This window comes from Hyperolius riggenbachi, chromosome 4 (genome assembly GCF_040937935.1).
Source record: "Hyperolius riggenbachi isolate aHypRig1 chromosome 4, aHypRig1.pri, whole genome shotgun sequence".
Classification (NCBI taxonomy): Eukaryota; Metazoa; Chordata; class Amphibia; order Anura; family Hyperoliidae; genus Hyperolius; species Hyperolius riggenbachi.
Genome location: NC_090649.1, coordinates 260306696 through 260321958, shown reverse-complemented (window position 1 = coordinate 260321958; position 15263 = coordinate 260306696). Strand labels below are relative to the sequence as shown.

At 44.3% G+C, this 15263-nt stretch overlaps 1 protein-coding gene across 8 annotated transcripts in view; it reads right to left on the bottom strand.

The window, feature by feature from the left end:
- Positions 1-15263, bottom strand: part of KLHL32 (kelch like family member 32) — a 494024-nt gene that overhangs the window by 358182 nt on the left and 120579 nt on the right. For all 8 annotated transcript variants that reach the window (XR_011019321.1, XM_068231202.1, XM_068231188.1 and 5 more), the window contains one exon: positions 13012-13079. The gene's annotated coding sequence lies outside the window, so the exon portion shown is untranslated. Of the gene's footprint in view, positions 1-13011; positions 13080-15263 lie in introns of those variants that run through there.

The window sequence follows — 15263 nt, the reverse complement described above, 5'->3', positions numbered from 1 at the left end:
AAAATACACCCCAAAACACATTATACTACGTCTCCTGAGTACGGCGATACCACATGTGTGGCACTTTTTTGCACCCTAACTGCGCTAAGGGGCCCAAAGTCCAATGAGTACCTTTAGGATTTCACAGGTCATTTTGAGAAATTTGGTTTCAAGACTACTCCTCATGGTTTAGGGCCCCTAAAATGCCAGGACAGTATAGGAACCCCACAAATGACCCCATTTTAGAAAGAAGACACCCCAAGGTATTCCGTTAGTAGTACGGTGAGTTCATAGAAGATTTTTTTTTTGTCACAAGTTAGCGGAAATTGATTTTAATAGTTTTTTTTCACAAAGTGTCATTTTCCGCTAACTTGTGACAAAAAATAAAATCTTCTATGAACTCACCGTACTCCTAACGGAATACCTTGGGGTGTCTTCTTTCTAAAATGGGGTCATTTGTGGGGTTCCTATACTGCTCTGGCATTTTAGGGGCCCTAAACCGTGAGGAGTAGTCTTGAAACCAAATGTCGCAAAATGACCTGTGAAATCCTAAAGGTACTCATTGGACTTTGGGCCCCTTAGCGCACTTAGGGTGCAAAAAAGTGCCACACGTGTGGTATCGCCGTACTCAGAAGAAGTAGTATAATGTGTTTTGGGGTGTATTTTTACACATACAGATGCTGGGTGGTAGAAATATCTCTGTAAATGACAATTTGATTTTTTTTACACACAATTGTCCATTTACAGAGATATTTCTCCCACCCAGCATGGGTATGTATAAAAATACACCCCAAAACACATTATACTACTTCTTCTGAGTACGGCGATACCACATGTGTGACACTTTTTTGCAGCCTAGGTGCGCTAAGGGGCCCAACGTCCTATTCACAGGTCATTTTGAGGCATTTGTTTTCTAGACTACTCCTCATGGTTTAGGGCCCCTAAAATGCCAGGGCAGTATAGGAACCCCACAAGTGACCCCATTTTAGAAAGAAGACACCCCAAGGTATTCTGTTAGGAGTATGGTGAGTTCATAGAAGATTTTTTTTTTGTCACAAGTTGGCGGAAAATGACACTTTGTGAAAAAAAACCCCAATACATATCAATTTCCGCTAACTTGTGACAAAAAATAAAATCTTCTATGAACTCATCATACACCTAACAGAATACCTTGGGGTGTCTTCTTTCTAAAATGGGGTCACTTGTGGGGTTCCTATACTGCCCTGGCATTTTACGGGCCCAAAACTGTGAGTAGTCTGGAAACCAAATTTCTCAAAATGACTGTTCAGGGGTATAAGCATCTGCAAATTTTGATGACAGGTGGTCTATGAGGGGGCAAATTTTGTGGAACCGGTCATAAGCAGGGTGGCCTCTTAGATGGCAGGATGTATTGGGCCTGATCTGATGGATAGGAGTGCTAGGGGGGTGACAGGAGGTGATTGATGGGTGTCTCAGGGAGCGGTTAGAGAGGAAAATAGATGCAATCAATGCACTGGGGAGGTGATCGGAAGGGGGTCTGAGGGGGATCTGAGGGTTTGGCCGAGTGATCAGGAGCCCACACGGGGCAAATTAGGGCCTGATCTGATGGGTAGGTGTGCTAGGGGGTGACAGGAGGTGATTGATGGGTGTCTCAAGGTGTGATTAGAGGGGGGGGAATAGATGCAAGCAATGCACTGGCGAGGTGATCAGGGCTGGGGTCTGAGGGCGTTCTGATGTGTGGGCGGGTGATTGGGTGCCCTAGGGGTAGATTAGGGTCTAATCTGATGGGTAACAGTGACAGGTGGTGATTGATGGGTGATTGATGGGTAATTAGTGTGTGTTTAGAGGAGAGAAGAGATGTAAACACTGCACTTGGGAGGTGATCTGATGTCGGACCTGCGGGCGATCTATTGGTGTGGGTGGGTGATCAGATTGCCCGCAAGGGGCAGGTTAGGGGCCGATTGATGGGTGGCAGTGACAGGGGGTGATTGATGGGTGGCAGTGACAGGGGGTGATTGATGGGTGATTGACAGGTGATCAGTGGGTTATTACAGGGAATAACAGATGTAAATATTGCACTGGCGAATTGATAAGGGGGGGTCTGAGGGCAATCTGAGCGTGTGGGCGGGTGATTGGGTGCCCGAAAGGGGCAGATTAGGGTCTAATCTGATGGGTAACAGTGACAGGTGGTGATAGGGTGATAGGGGTGATTGATGGGTAATTAGTGGGTGTTTAGAGGAGAGAAGAGATGTAAACACTGCACTTGGGAGGTGATCTGATGTCGGATCTGCGGGCGATCTATTGGTGTGGGTGGGTGATAAGATTGCCCGCAAGGGGCAGGTTAGGGGCTGATTGATGGGTGGCAGTGACAGGGGGTGATTGACGGGTGATTGACAGGTGATCAGGGGGGATAGATGCATACAGTACACAGGGGAGGGGGGGGGGGTCTGGGGAGAATCTGAGGGGTGGGGGGGTGATCTGGAGGGAGTAGGGGGCAGATTAGGGAAAAAAATAGCGTTGACAGATAGTGACAGGGAGTGATTGATGGGTGATTAGGGGGGTGACTGGGTGCAAACAGTGGTCTGGGGGGTGGGCAGGGGGGGGGTCTGAGGGGTGCTGTGGGCGATCAGGAGGCAGGGGGGGGGGGAAATCAGTGTGCTTGGGTGCAGACTAGGGTGGCTGCAGCCTGCCCTGGTGGTCCCTCGGACACTGGGACCACCAGGGCAGGAGGCAGCCAGTATAATAGGCTTTGTATACATTACAAAGCCTATGATACATTGTTTCAGTGGCGATCCGGGTGCTAGTAACCCGCCGGCGCTTCCGAACGGCCGGCGGGTTACAGCGAACGGTGGGCGGAGCCAGTCCCCGGCGGCTGATCGCGTCACGAATGACGCGATCGCCGCATAGCCACTCCCGCAGCCGCCCCCGCCGATGGGCGTATTGCGGTCGTTTGGGCCCGGACTTTGCCGCCGCCCATCGGCTGGGGGCGGTCCTTAAGTGGTTAAACAATATTTTCAACAGATCACACACTGGGCATTCACTAAACGATGATAACACTCATATCACGGCTGTTTTCGTGCACATTTTCGCAAGTTTGCAAATTTTCCTGTGATATCAGGAATTTTCGCATGCTATTGCAAATTTTAGATAGTTTTCACATGAAAATTCAGGTTTGCAAGCAAAAATTCTTGATTGTGCACAAATGTAAAACGCGCGAAAATGGCTGTGATATGAGTTATCACGGTTTAGTGAACCAAGCTCATTAGATTTATTTAAGAAAAAAAAAAAAAACAAATCTAGAAAAATTTTGGGTTCAGTGCTAGATCACACAGACCGGCGACAGCAGTTGGGTACAGCCTGACCGCTGCACTAATGGAACTGCAGAGCATTCATGGGTGGCTGGAGATGTATAAGGGCCCGCTTCCACTAGTGCCACGCACGGCTGGGAGACGGCCCTTCCTCCTCTGCAAGAATGCTGACAAATCCCATAAGCCGTACCATGTACGGTTATGGGATTTGCAGCTTCCCGCATGGAAACTGATGCCAAAGTCGGCCAAATCGCTAAGGTAAGCGATTTGGCCGGCAGCGCCATTATTTCAAATGGCAGAGTTTCCCCAGGCGATTTGCCTACGGGGAAACTCTGCGGATTCGGCACCGGATTCTGCGCTAGTGGAAACGGGCCCTAAGGCTGGCCCTTGAACAGTGCCATAACCATCCAATTGCTTTATGGATATTACACATGCAGTGATAATTAACTACGGTATGTGGTTAAAGAGACACTGAAGCGGAAAAAAAGAAAGATATAATGATTTGTATGTGTAGTACAGCTAAGAAATAAAACATTAGGAGCAGAGACATAAGTATAATATTGTTTCCAGTACAGGAAGAGTTCAGAAACTCCAGTTATCTATGCAAAAGAGCCATTGAGCTCCATGACTTTCAAAGTCGCAGAGAGCTCTGTCTTCTGAAGCTTGTTATCTAAACTGTCAGTCATTGTATCTTCTTTTTCTCTCCAGAGGACAGATCAAAAGTTCACTGGCCTGCTCTGTAAAATCATTTAGAATGCAGAGTAGGGTGTAAACTGCATATATTAGAGAATGATGCAATGTTATAAAAAACACTATATAACTGAAAATAAAAATGAGAATATTTTCTTTGCTACTAATGTTCTAGTAATTATCTGTACTACACAACCAATTCATCATAATTTTTTTTCCACTTCAGTGTCTCTTTAAATCTGCCAAACATCAGCAACCGCTGTGTTTATGAATGCAACCGATTGGAAATTGGAGTAATAAAATAAGGGCATATTGAGTTATAAAGAAGGTAATCAGAGAGTACTTTCAATAAAAACACAACAAAGTCATATTTTTGTCCCACAGCAATGCTGAGGAGAATAATATGCAAAGAAGTACTTTTGCTGTGTTTGTCAGGAGACAGTCTATAGCCCCTTTCTATTTGTACCAGCGTGCCTCTCTGAGATGCTCCCCAACACTTGTTCTGATTTAAAGTATGCATGGTTCAACCAATTACGCTTAAAAGACACAATTGGTTTTATAAAGTCCACCTGTGTGCAGTCTAAGTGTTGCTTGATCTGTTAGTATAAACACACCTTTCAGAAAGGTACCAGAGGCTTTAACAATTCTAAGCAAGAGACAGCACACCATGAAGACCAAGGAGCTCTCCAAACAAGTAAAGGACAAAGTTGTTGAGAAGTACAAGTCAGGGTTGAATTATAAAAAAGAAAAAATATCCAAATCTTTGAATATCCCCTGGGAGCACCATCAAATCCATCATCATCATCAAATGGAAAGAACATGGTACCACAACAAACCTGCCAAGAAAGGGCTGCCCACCAAAACTCACAAACAGGGCAAGGAGTACATTAATCAGAGAAGCAGCACAGAGTAACCCTGCTGGAGTCGTAGAGTTCCACACCAGAGACTGAAGTATCTGTCCATGGGACCATAATAAGCCATACACTCCATAGAGCTGGCCAAAATAGCCATTGGTTAGCATTAAAAATAGGAACGCACATTTTGAGTTTGCCAAAAGGTGTGTGGATGACTCTACGAATGCATGGAGGAAGGTCCTTTGGTCAGATGAGAGTAAAAAATTGAACTTTTTGGCCACCAAGAAAAATGCAATCAACTTGAACACCATTGCCACAGTGAAACAGTGAAGGGTAGCAGCATCATGCTGTGTTGATGTTATTCAGCGGCAAGGACTGGGAAACTGGTCTGAGTCGAGGGAAAGATGGATGGTACTAAATACAGGTGTGTTGGAATGGCCTAGCCCAGGCATGAGCAAACTTGGCCCTCCAGCTGTTGAGGAACTACAAGTCCCACAATGCATTGCAGGAGTCTGACAGCCACAGTCATGACTCATAAAGGCAAATGCATTGTGGGATTTGTAGTTCCTTAACAGCTGGAGGGCCAAGTTTGCCCATGCCTGGCCTAGTCAATATCCAGAATGCAACCCAATAAGCAGTGGTCAGACTTGAAGATTGCTGTTCACAAGTGAAGACACTCCAACATGAAGGAGCAGTTTTGCCTTGAGGAATGGGCAAAAATCCCAGTGGCAAGTTGATAGATACTTATCCCAAGTGACTTGCAGCTCAAAATGCTGCAAAAGTTGGCCCCACAAAGACTTTGGGGAAGGAGGGGGGGGGGGTGAATAGTTATGTAGCTGAAATTTCCAGTTATTTTGTCCTATTTGTTGTTTGCTTCACAATAAACCAAATAATATATCTTCAAAGTTGTAAGCATGTTCTGTCAATGAAATGGTGCAAACTCTCAAACAATCCATTTCAATTCTAGATTGTAAGGAAAAAGAATTATTAAAAAACTGCTAAGGGGGTGAATACTTTTGTAAAGCACTGTATATCTATATATTGCTGTATATTGGTGACCCCATCCTCCCAGTGATGTTTAGCTTAGGCTCCAGAGCACTCAGATCATGTGATGATCCTGCACACTTCAGAGGAAAAAATATTCCAGTGATTTACCTTGCCAGAAGTAAAGATGACGATCTCTGATAGTTTTAAAAATGGAAGAACAAAGCATAGTGTTTAGTTTTTGAAGTAAACTGTTACTGTGAGGGTAATGCATCATGTCAGCCTCGTTCATGACATGGTTTACCGCAGATAGCCAGCTGATAGCTGTTAATCTTCATCGTTTGAGCCACTTGTGGCCAGGGAGGCAAGAATTAACATGAGTGATTATTGACCTTTCAGGTCTCATTATCCAGTGACTGTACACCAGAGTGGAGTGCAGTGATGGAGCATCGTGGAACTGGAATCAAAGAGAAGTGTAAGCGTGCACGCATGTGTGTGTAATAAGAATTAACAATGGGTGCAAACTGACCAATTAATACATCAATTAATATTTAAAAAATAAGCAAGTTTATTTATTAAGTTTTATTCAGTTTAGCTCTTCTTTAAAGAGACACTGAAGCAAATTAATTTTGCCCTCTTTACCTTATAATTCGCTTCAGTGCTCTCAGCACAAGTTAACCGCCATGTCCCCGCCGCTAAACGAGGGCTGCAGAGCCCCCAAATCCCTCTGCAAACATCCACGACCAACTTGGTTGTGGATTTTGCTGCGCTGAGAGGCAGAGCTATGAGCCGCAGCTCTGCCTCTCCTGACGTCAATCGCCGCATGGATCTCCGCCTCTCCCCGCCCCTCTCTATGAAGGAAGACTGAGAGGGGTGGGGAGAGGCGGCAATCCACCACGATTGACATCAGGAGAGGCAGAGCTGAAGCTGAAAGCTCTGTCTCTTTGCGGAAATGCTGTCTGGATTGCCCCCCGGGGATTTGGGGGCTCTGCAGTCCTCGTTTAGCGGTGGGGATGCGGCGGTTTACTTGTGTTGAGAGCACTGAAGCGAATAATAAGGTAAAAAGGCCAACATTTATTTGCTTCAGTGTCTCTTTAAAGGGAACCTGAAATGAGAGGAATACGGTGGCTGCCATCTACGTTCTCTGATAATTTCTAGTTGCCTGGTGATCATGCTGAACTTTAGGCTTTTGTTGTGTTTGAGTCACATACCTGCAAGAAGCATGCAGCCAGACCAGAGTTTTCCCATAGTATGTACATGGGCAAACAAACACAAATCCATGTCATGATTATCCTTGTTATGTATTGTGGAAAGAATTTAAGATTTATAATTAATCTTATGATATATCTTTTATATTCTCACGTGGCTATAAGAGCCATATTCATGTAATCAGAACAGGAGTAACACTTTAACCACCTGAGCGGTCTGGACGAGCTCAGCTCGTCCAACACCGCCGGAGGCTGCCGCTCAGGCCCTGCTGGGCCGATTTTCATCAAATAAAAAGCAGCACACGCAGCCGGCACTTTGCCAGCCGCGTGTGCTGCCTGATCGCCGCCGCTCTGCGGCGATCCGCCGCGAGCAGCGGCGAAAGAGGGTCCCCCCAGCCGCCTGAGCCCAGCGTAGCCGGAACAAAAAGTTCCGGCCAGCGCTAAGGGCTGGATCGGAGGCGGCTGACGTCAGGACGTCGATGACGTCACTCCGCTCGTCGCTATGGCGACGATGTAAGCAAAACAAGGAAGGCCGCTCATTGCGGCCTTCCTTGTTTATTCTGGGCGCCGGAGGCGATCGGAAGAACGCCTCCGGAGCGCCCTCTAGTGGGCTTTCATGCAGCCAACTTTCAGTTGGCTGCATGAAATAGTTTTTTTTTTATTTAAAAAAAACCCTCCCGCAGCCACCCTGGCGATTTAATCAGAACGCCAGGGTGGTTAAGAATATGATCATAGTATTGTTTTAGGAATCACACAATGTAATCAAAATTAATGTGTATGAAGAATACAGTTACTGTTTTCAAGCCTCTCTATTCCAGAAACGACCTCCCTTCCCCCTCCTGTCTGTTGTACCAAGCACAGAGAGAAAGAATTCTTTGGGAAGGGCAGTTTGAACCAGATTTCCATGGGCGGATTTGTCTTTGCTGATCACTGGCTAGAGGTCATAACGAAACTCCACCACTGTTCCATTTCCAGTGAAACGAAAGTCAGCCTGAAAGTGAAAGCTAAAATACAGGCAGTCTCTTGAAGGACACAGGGAAAACCCGCCCAAAGAAGAAGTCCAGTCTCCTTTGGACATTGCTCATTGGACTCATAGGATGACAGACTGTTTGGTGGGAGGGATATATTAGCATGTTAACTGGGGTATAAAGATCAACAGAGGAAGGAAGTCTGCACCTTTTTGTAACTGGCCAGGCTGCAGCTAGCCTGTTTTTGCTTTAATAAATGCTGGTATATAAAAAGGTCCTCAGCTGAGTGAATAAAGATTTAATTTTCATTGGCACGAATTGGAGAAGCCTCATTGAGTAATTTATTTCCTTTAACAGTATAGAAGTTGAAAACACCTCACATTCGTTACCTAATGCTTAGAAAGAAAATCAAGGTGAGTAAAAATAAAAACATTCCTCATCATACCTTCCACCTTCTAGTTGTTATAGTTGTGAAAATTGCATAAATGTCACAACAAACACATGCAGTGAAGTGTTATTGTCACCAGGATCACATTTGCAGAATAAGCTCTAGTCACAGTCTTAAGGTGGACTTCTTGAAATCTTGTACTTTTTTTTTTTTTTAAATCAGCCTTTATTTAAAATCAGAACAATGCCATAACAGAATAAACAATGCAGCAGTGCACCTCTAAACACCTCTATAAACAGGAAAGTTCACAACCAGGAGAGAGAGAGGAAATCTTGTACTTTTAGGGCTCGTTTCCACTAGTGCGGCGTGCTTCTCGCAGACGCACGCCGCACTGAGCAGGTGGGTGGGATCGCAGGCGAATCCCATCAGCTGTGCCATGCATGGCTATGGGATTCGCAGCCTCCGCCGCGAATTCTGCGGGGGGTTCCGCCCGAATCGCTCCCGCAAGCGATTCCGCAGCAGCCCCGTTATCCCCTATGGCAGAGTTTCCCCGTGCGAATCATGTGCGGGGAAACTCTGCAGAATCGCCGCCGAAACCGCCCTAGTGGAGACGGGCCCTCAAACTTGTCAGTTAAAACATAGCTCCCAACTGTCCCTCTTTTGGAGAGACAGTCGCTTTTTGGGAGCCCTGTCCCTTTGTCCCTGTATGTATGTATGTATGTATGTATGTATGCATGCATGCATGCATGCATGCATGCATGCATGCATACATACATACATACATACATACATACATACATACATACATACATACATACATACATACATACATGCATACATGCATGCATACATACATACATATATATATATATTTTTTTTTCTCTACTAAAAAATGTGTTTGATTGACTCTAAACTTTATTCCCATCCTATAAATTAATATATTACTAATTTTGAAATGTAAATATGAAGGAAAATGAACCAGGATAGTAAGGACCAGTGTAGTTTGAATTATAAAACAACATATTTTTCTTATGAAATCTTTATGGTATGTGTGACTAGGGGTTGTGATGGGGGCGTAATCAAGGGTGTGACATGGGCGTGGCTTAAGTGTCCCTCTTTCTCATCTCAAAAAGTTGGGAGGTATGGTTAGAAGAAACTCTGCAATTGCGTGATTACACAGATTATAAGCCTTTGGTAGGGCCCTCCCTCCTTGTGCATCATACTTGATAGTGTATTCTACCTACAGAATTTGAACCTGTATTATGGCTCTTTTCCACTATGCGATCACGATTGCGAGCACTATCGCAATCGCATTTCAATTTCCACCATGCGACTGAGCTACTATACTCAATATAGTAAAGCACAATCGCATCCAAAATGCGGCAGGACAACGATTGCATAAAATGCAGTAAATTATCTAGGATACCCACCTTTATGGTAATTTTGGTTTTAGGATCAGGAACACTTCCTATAGCTATATACTGCTCTATATCGGTATGTAACCCCACGCTACAAGGGTTGCTTAACCTAGGCTGTTTAGCTACGTGGAATTTCCCTCCCAGAGCATTATGGGAAATCCGGTATATTTTTGGACTAGCTTCAGAATTCTCAGCAACAAACATTTTGCAGAGCTGCACCTGACAACATCAGGGTGAGGAAAGATTTTATAGTGGGCAAACACTGACTTAAAGGGACCCTGAGCACACCTGTTAAAAGCAAATCTTACCTGGGGCTTCCTCCAGACCCAGCAAACCGCATGGTCACTCGGCATCCTCTGGGTCCCACTGGCGGCCCCGTTAGTGCGGCCACTTCGGTTGAAGCCGTGAGCCACTGCGCCTGCGTGGCCCATCCGCGCACCTGACTCGATCACGCACAGTTTTTCAAGAACCGCGTATGCGCAGGAGGCTTACAGCTAGGTGCGCGTGATCAAGTCAGATGCGCGGATGTGGCTCACAACTTCAGCTGAAGTCGCTGCACTAACTGAGCCACAGACAGGACCCAGAGGATGCTGAGGGACCTTGCGGTCTACGGGGGGCTGGAGGAAGCCCAAGGTAAGTTCAGATTTGCTTTTAACAGGTCTGTTCAGGATCCCTTTAATAAATTAATACATGAATATTGTATAAAAAATACGCAATTTCATACATTGTTATTTCTACTACAGTTCCTCTTTAAAAGCGTCATCTACCTCCTTAGTCCTCTTTGAAAGAACAACAACTATTACCAAGGGGGAGGAAACAAGAAAGTGAAAATGCACACCTTATAACCAATTCCAAAACACCAATGAGAGGAAAAGGGCTGACTTCAATAAATACGGATTAACAGCAAGTCAAATATTATCTTTCACGATATCTTGGCCTGAGAGACCCCCACCAAATAAAAGATAAAACAAACAGGTTTAAAATATTAGATGAACTTACCACGAGAATAAGAGCATTGCTGCCTTTCGCAGGTCAAACCTGCATCTTTAGGTCAGTACACAAAGGCCTCGATTCATAAAGCATTCCCGCATTCGGAAATGCTGAAAACTGCTCACTTTACCGACCACACAGCAAAATCTGTATTCATAAAGGCTTGAAAAGCCGACATTCGTGAGCAGAGTGATCAATCACCGCCTTGCGCGGTGATTATCATAGCAAAAGTAACAAGTAGTCAATTCATAAAGATTAGAGGTAGCGGTATGCGGACGGGTATTACCGCTACCTCTGATGTGGCGAGAAGCGTGCGGAATACATTGCAGTGAATGGGACAGACCTAGCAAGCAGCTGCAGAGAGAACACCGCACGGAGGGACTCCGCCTGCTTCCCCTGTTTCCGCATGTCTCCCGACAGCCTTACGCCTGCCTACAGCGGAATATCTCCGCACGCCTGTCACATCTAGCAAAATTTTTATGAATTACCACCCTGAAGGCGGAAATACCGACAGCGGTGTTTCCCCGCTCGACGTTACCTTCCCCACAGCACTTTTATGAATCGAGGCCAATGTCTACAACAAGAAACAAAATCTCATAGCCAAACTAATTAATGATAAAAAAAGTTATATAAGAGAGAACAGAGGCGCCAAAAGGATAAAAGGGGTTTTAAAGGAGCTTAAAAACCAAAACTTGGTAATTAGAGGAGGCAGTGGTGGACTCCTTTTTCTATTGCCTGAGGAAGCGGGCGCTGACCCGTGAAACGCGTTGCTTTGTTTTATCTGGAGTTCGTTAATAAATAGACTGAATGTACAGTAGTGTTGTGTCTGCTTGGAGGGGGTAAGTCCACCACTGCCTCCTCTAATTACCAAGTTTTGGTTTTTAAGCTCCTTTAAAACCCCTTTTATCCTTTTGGCGCCTCTGTTCTCTCTTATATAATATTGTATCCACCCTTGGTGGAGGGTTGCGACCCTTTCTACTATCTACAGAGAGCGACTTCTTATTCCTGAGTGGGGTCAGGATAATCTCCCCACCTGCCTTTACAGTGGTTGCCTATTGGTGACCCATGTTTGTGAGTATAACAACTATTACTCTTTGTCATTACCCCCTTTGTCAATACATACTACACTATTGGGGCTCTTGGTGTTCCTCTGTTTATCTCGTTTGTAATGATAAAAGTTGTATGCAGGATCTAGTGTTACTAATAGCATAAGTCCTCATTGCAAAATTATTTAAACATTATATAATAAATAAATAGTTTATAAGTGAACAGTATATATACATCCACACACCTATATGTGAACGGCATTAGTGCAAGTATGTATATAGAAAACCTAATGTGATGCTCCAAAAACATATGCATAGGCAGAAATTCATGGTATCTGCCATATGATCTGCATTTACATACATCTAAAGTGCCCATATATGCATAAATAACAGCTGAATAAATAAATGGTCCTCAAGTTACATCAAGTACACTCATAAATTAAAGGGACTCCGAGCAGTGCAGAAACTATGGAAAGATGCATATCATTTTAAAGCTCTCTTTCTCCTCTTTCCAATGATATATAAACCACCACCCTACGCCTTTTAGTTTTCGCTATTTTCGCGATTGAAATTGCCGCGGCCGCGATTTCGATCGCGAAAATAGAGAAAACTAAAAGGCGTAGGGCAACGATTTAGGTGTCGTCAGAAAGAGGAGAAAGAGAGCTTTAAAATGATATCCATCAAGCCATAGTTATATTGTATTACACAGGACGACACTTTCCCCAGTGTCAGCAGCTCCATTCTGCTGAATGCAGCTGCTGACTTTGACAAAAAGTCGCCCTGTGTAATACAATATAACTATGGCTTGATGGATATCATTTTAAAGCTCTCTTTCTCCTCTTTCTGACGACACCTAAATCGTTGCCCTACGCCTTTTAGTTTTCTCTATTTTCGCGATCGAAATCGCGGCCGCGGCAATTTCAATCGCGAAAATAGCAAAAACTAAAAGGCGTAGGGTGGTGGTTTATATATCATTGGAAAGAGGAGAAAGAGAGCTTTAAAATGATGTGCGTCTTTCCATAGTTTCTGCACTGCTCGGAGTCCCTTTAAGACAAAATCATTAACATCTACATAAATATAGGCTCTATTACTTACGCATATATTAATATATATTTAGATAAAACTTATGGTAAAACTGTCACCAAAGGAGAAACAAGAAATAGAAAAATGCACACCTTATAACCAAAATTCAAACATACCAATGTGAAGAAAATGGCAAAGACTTCTATTAACACCTAATTAACTCCAGTGTCATCTTCCAGTTGACCTAAGAGACCGGTAAGGAAAAAAATGGTAAACTTATTTTATGGAGGTATCACAGTAAATGGTAAACTTATTTTATGGAGGTATTACACAGTCTGTTGAAATTTTCTTCAAAAGACATCTTTGATTGAATAGGATATCGAGTAGGGTCTGCAAAAGCAAGTAGCAAGACTTGTAAAGGTGTTAAGGCTCTACTGAAGCTGTATCACAGCGGTTCCCTGCATGCAATTGCACATTCAGAAACGCAGCCTATTGAAGTGAGTAGGCTGCAACCGAATCTTGTGCAGAGGAAAAAAAATGCTGCATGGCACGACTTAAAGGGAACCCGAGGTGAGAGGCATATGGAGGCTGTCATATTTGCTTCCTTTTAAAAATACCAGTTGCCTGGCAGCCCTGCAGGTCTATTTGTCTGCAGTAGTGGCTGAAGTACATCAGAAGCAAGCATGCAGCTAATCCTGTCAGTTCTGACAATATTGTCAGAAACACCTGATCTGCTGCATGTTTATTCAGGGGCTATGATCAGCAGGACTGCCAGGCAACTGGTATTGCTTAAAAGGTAATATGGCAGCCACCATATAACTCTCACCTCGGGTTCACTTTAAGCAACTTGGATGCAAATTTGCATCAGCATGTGTGCCACATCCATTTTGGAAACAGACATGGCACACCAGTGGAAACCTGCTTCTAAGATATCCGTTCCACTGACGCTACAGTCCTCACTGCCCAGGAAGAAGTCTGGCCATGGATAGTGTGAGCTCTGATGCAATTTGTTAATTAAGTTCCTAATGATTCATAATTTTGAAAGCATCCTTGATCAATATGACTAAAGAATTTGTGGATACTTGTAATCCTTCGCTGGGTCGAGAGGCAAGAATCAAAGACTGACTGGACCGACTGATTTGAAGTATTGCGAATGATAAAACACTGATCCACTTGATGATGAAACACTGATCTACTGGAGTATGGGATACAGTTTTTAGCACAACACTATAGGAAGACATACTAGAAGAGGTACAAAGATGGGCAACTAAATTATTAAAGAAGGATGGAAGGTCTCACTTACCAAGAAAGGTTGGACAAATTTAGCTTGAAATAATGATGGGGTTGATCTGATTAACATGTATTAATACATCAGAGGGTAATACAAAAAAAAAAGCTTGGCAGATGAGCTATTGGTCCCTAGGCTTGTAGAAAGGACAAGGGGACGTGATCTGCATATGGAGGAAAGAAAAAGGCAGGTGGGCAGCAGCTGCACAATCCATGCACTCTGAGGCATGAGGTTTCCCTCCTCTATGACTCTGTGTGTGTTTACACATAACATGCCGAGTCATAGAGAAGGAGGGAGACATCATGCCTCAGAGTGCATGGATTGTGCAGCCGCTGCCCTCCTAGACAGATAATTGCCGCAGCCATTACACTCGCAGTGACCCGGGGACTGATACTGACTGTGAGGGGAGCGCAGCATTTGACAGGGTCGGCGTTGCAGTGCGGGGCTCCTGCAGAGGTCGGGTCCTTGGGGCAATTGCCCCCTTTGCCTCTATCGCAGCACCGGCCCTGAGCATGGGCCCACTCAGGCAAAAAATGAGCCCGATCGGATCTGTGCTACTGCGCACCCACCAGCAGTCGACAGTTTTCCAAGGGATGCAGCAATGGAACGAGGGAGACACGAAGACTGCTGAATAGGGGGTCCTGCAGATATGTTAGCACGTGGATATTAACTGAATTCCCTCCCCCCCCCCACACACACTTTATACCCATGTTTTGGTGTGTAAAAAGCTTCTTTGTTAATATAAATAACTTGCATCCTTGAGGTTACATAGTTTGTTTGGTTAAAAAAAAAAAAACATCTGTCCATCAAGTTTAACCAGGAGAAAAAATAAAGTAAAAATTAGGTACATTTCTGACCTGCACCTTCACATATCCCAGTTGGTGGCGAGGAAGGCAAACAAACCCCAAAGAAAACCGTTAAAAGGATTGAACCAATTCACTTTTATGGGGAAAAAATTCCTTCCCGGCTCGCGGTGACAGTCAGATAAAACACCTGGATCAACTCTCCTGGTAATTACATAGCCATGTCCTTCATTGCAAGGAAAGCATCCAAACCTCCTTTACATGCAGATATAGAATTTGCCATAACTACTTCCTGTGGTAAAATATTCCACATTTTAACCACTCTTACTCTAAAACA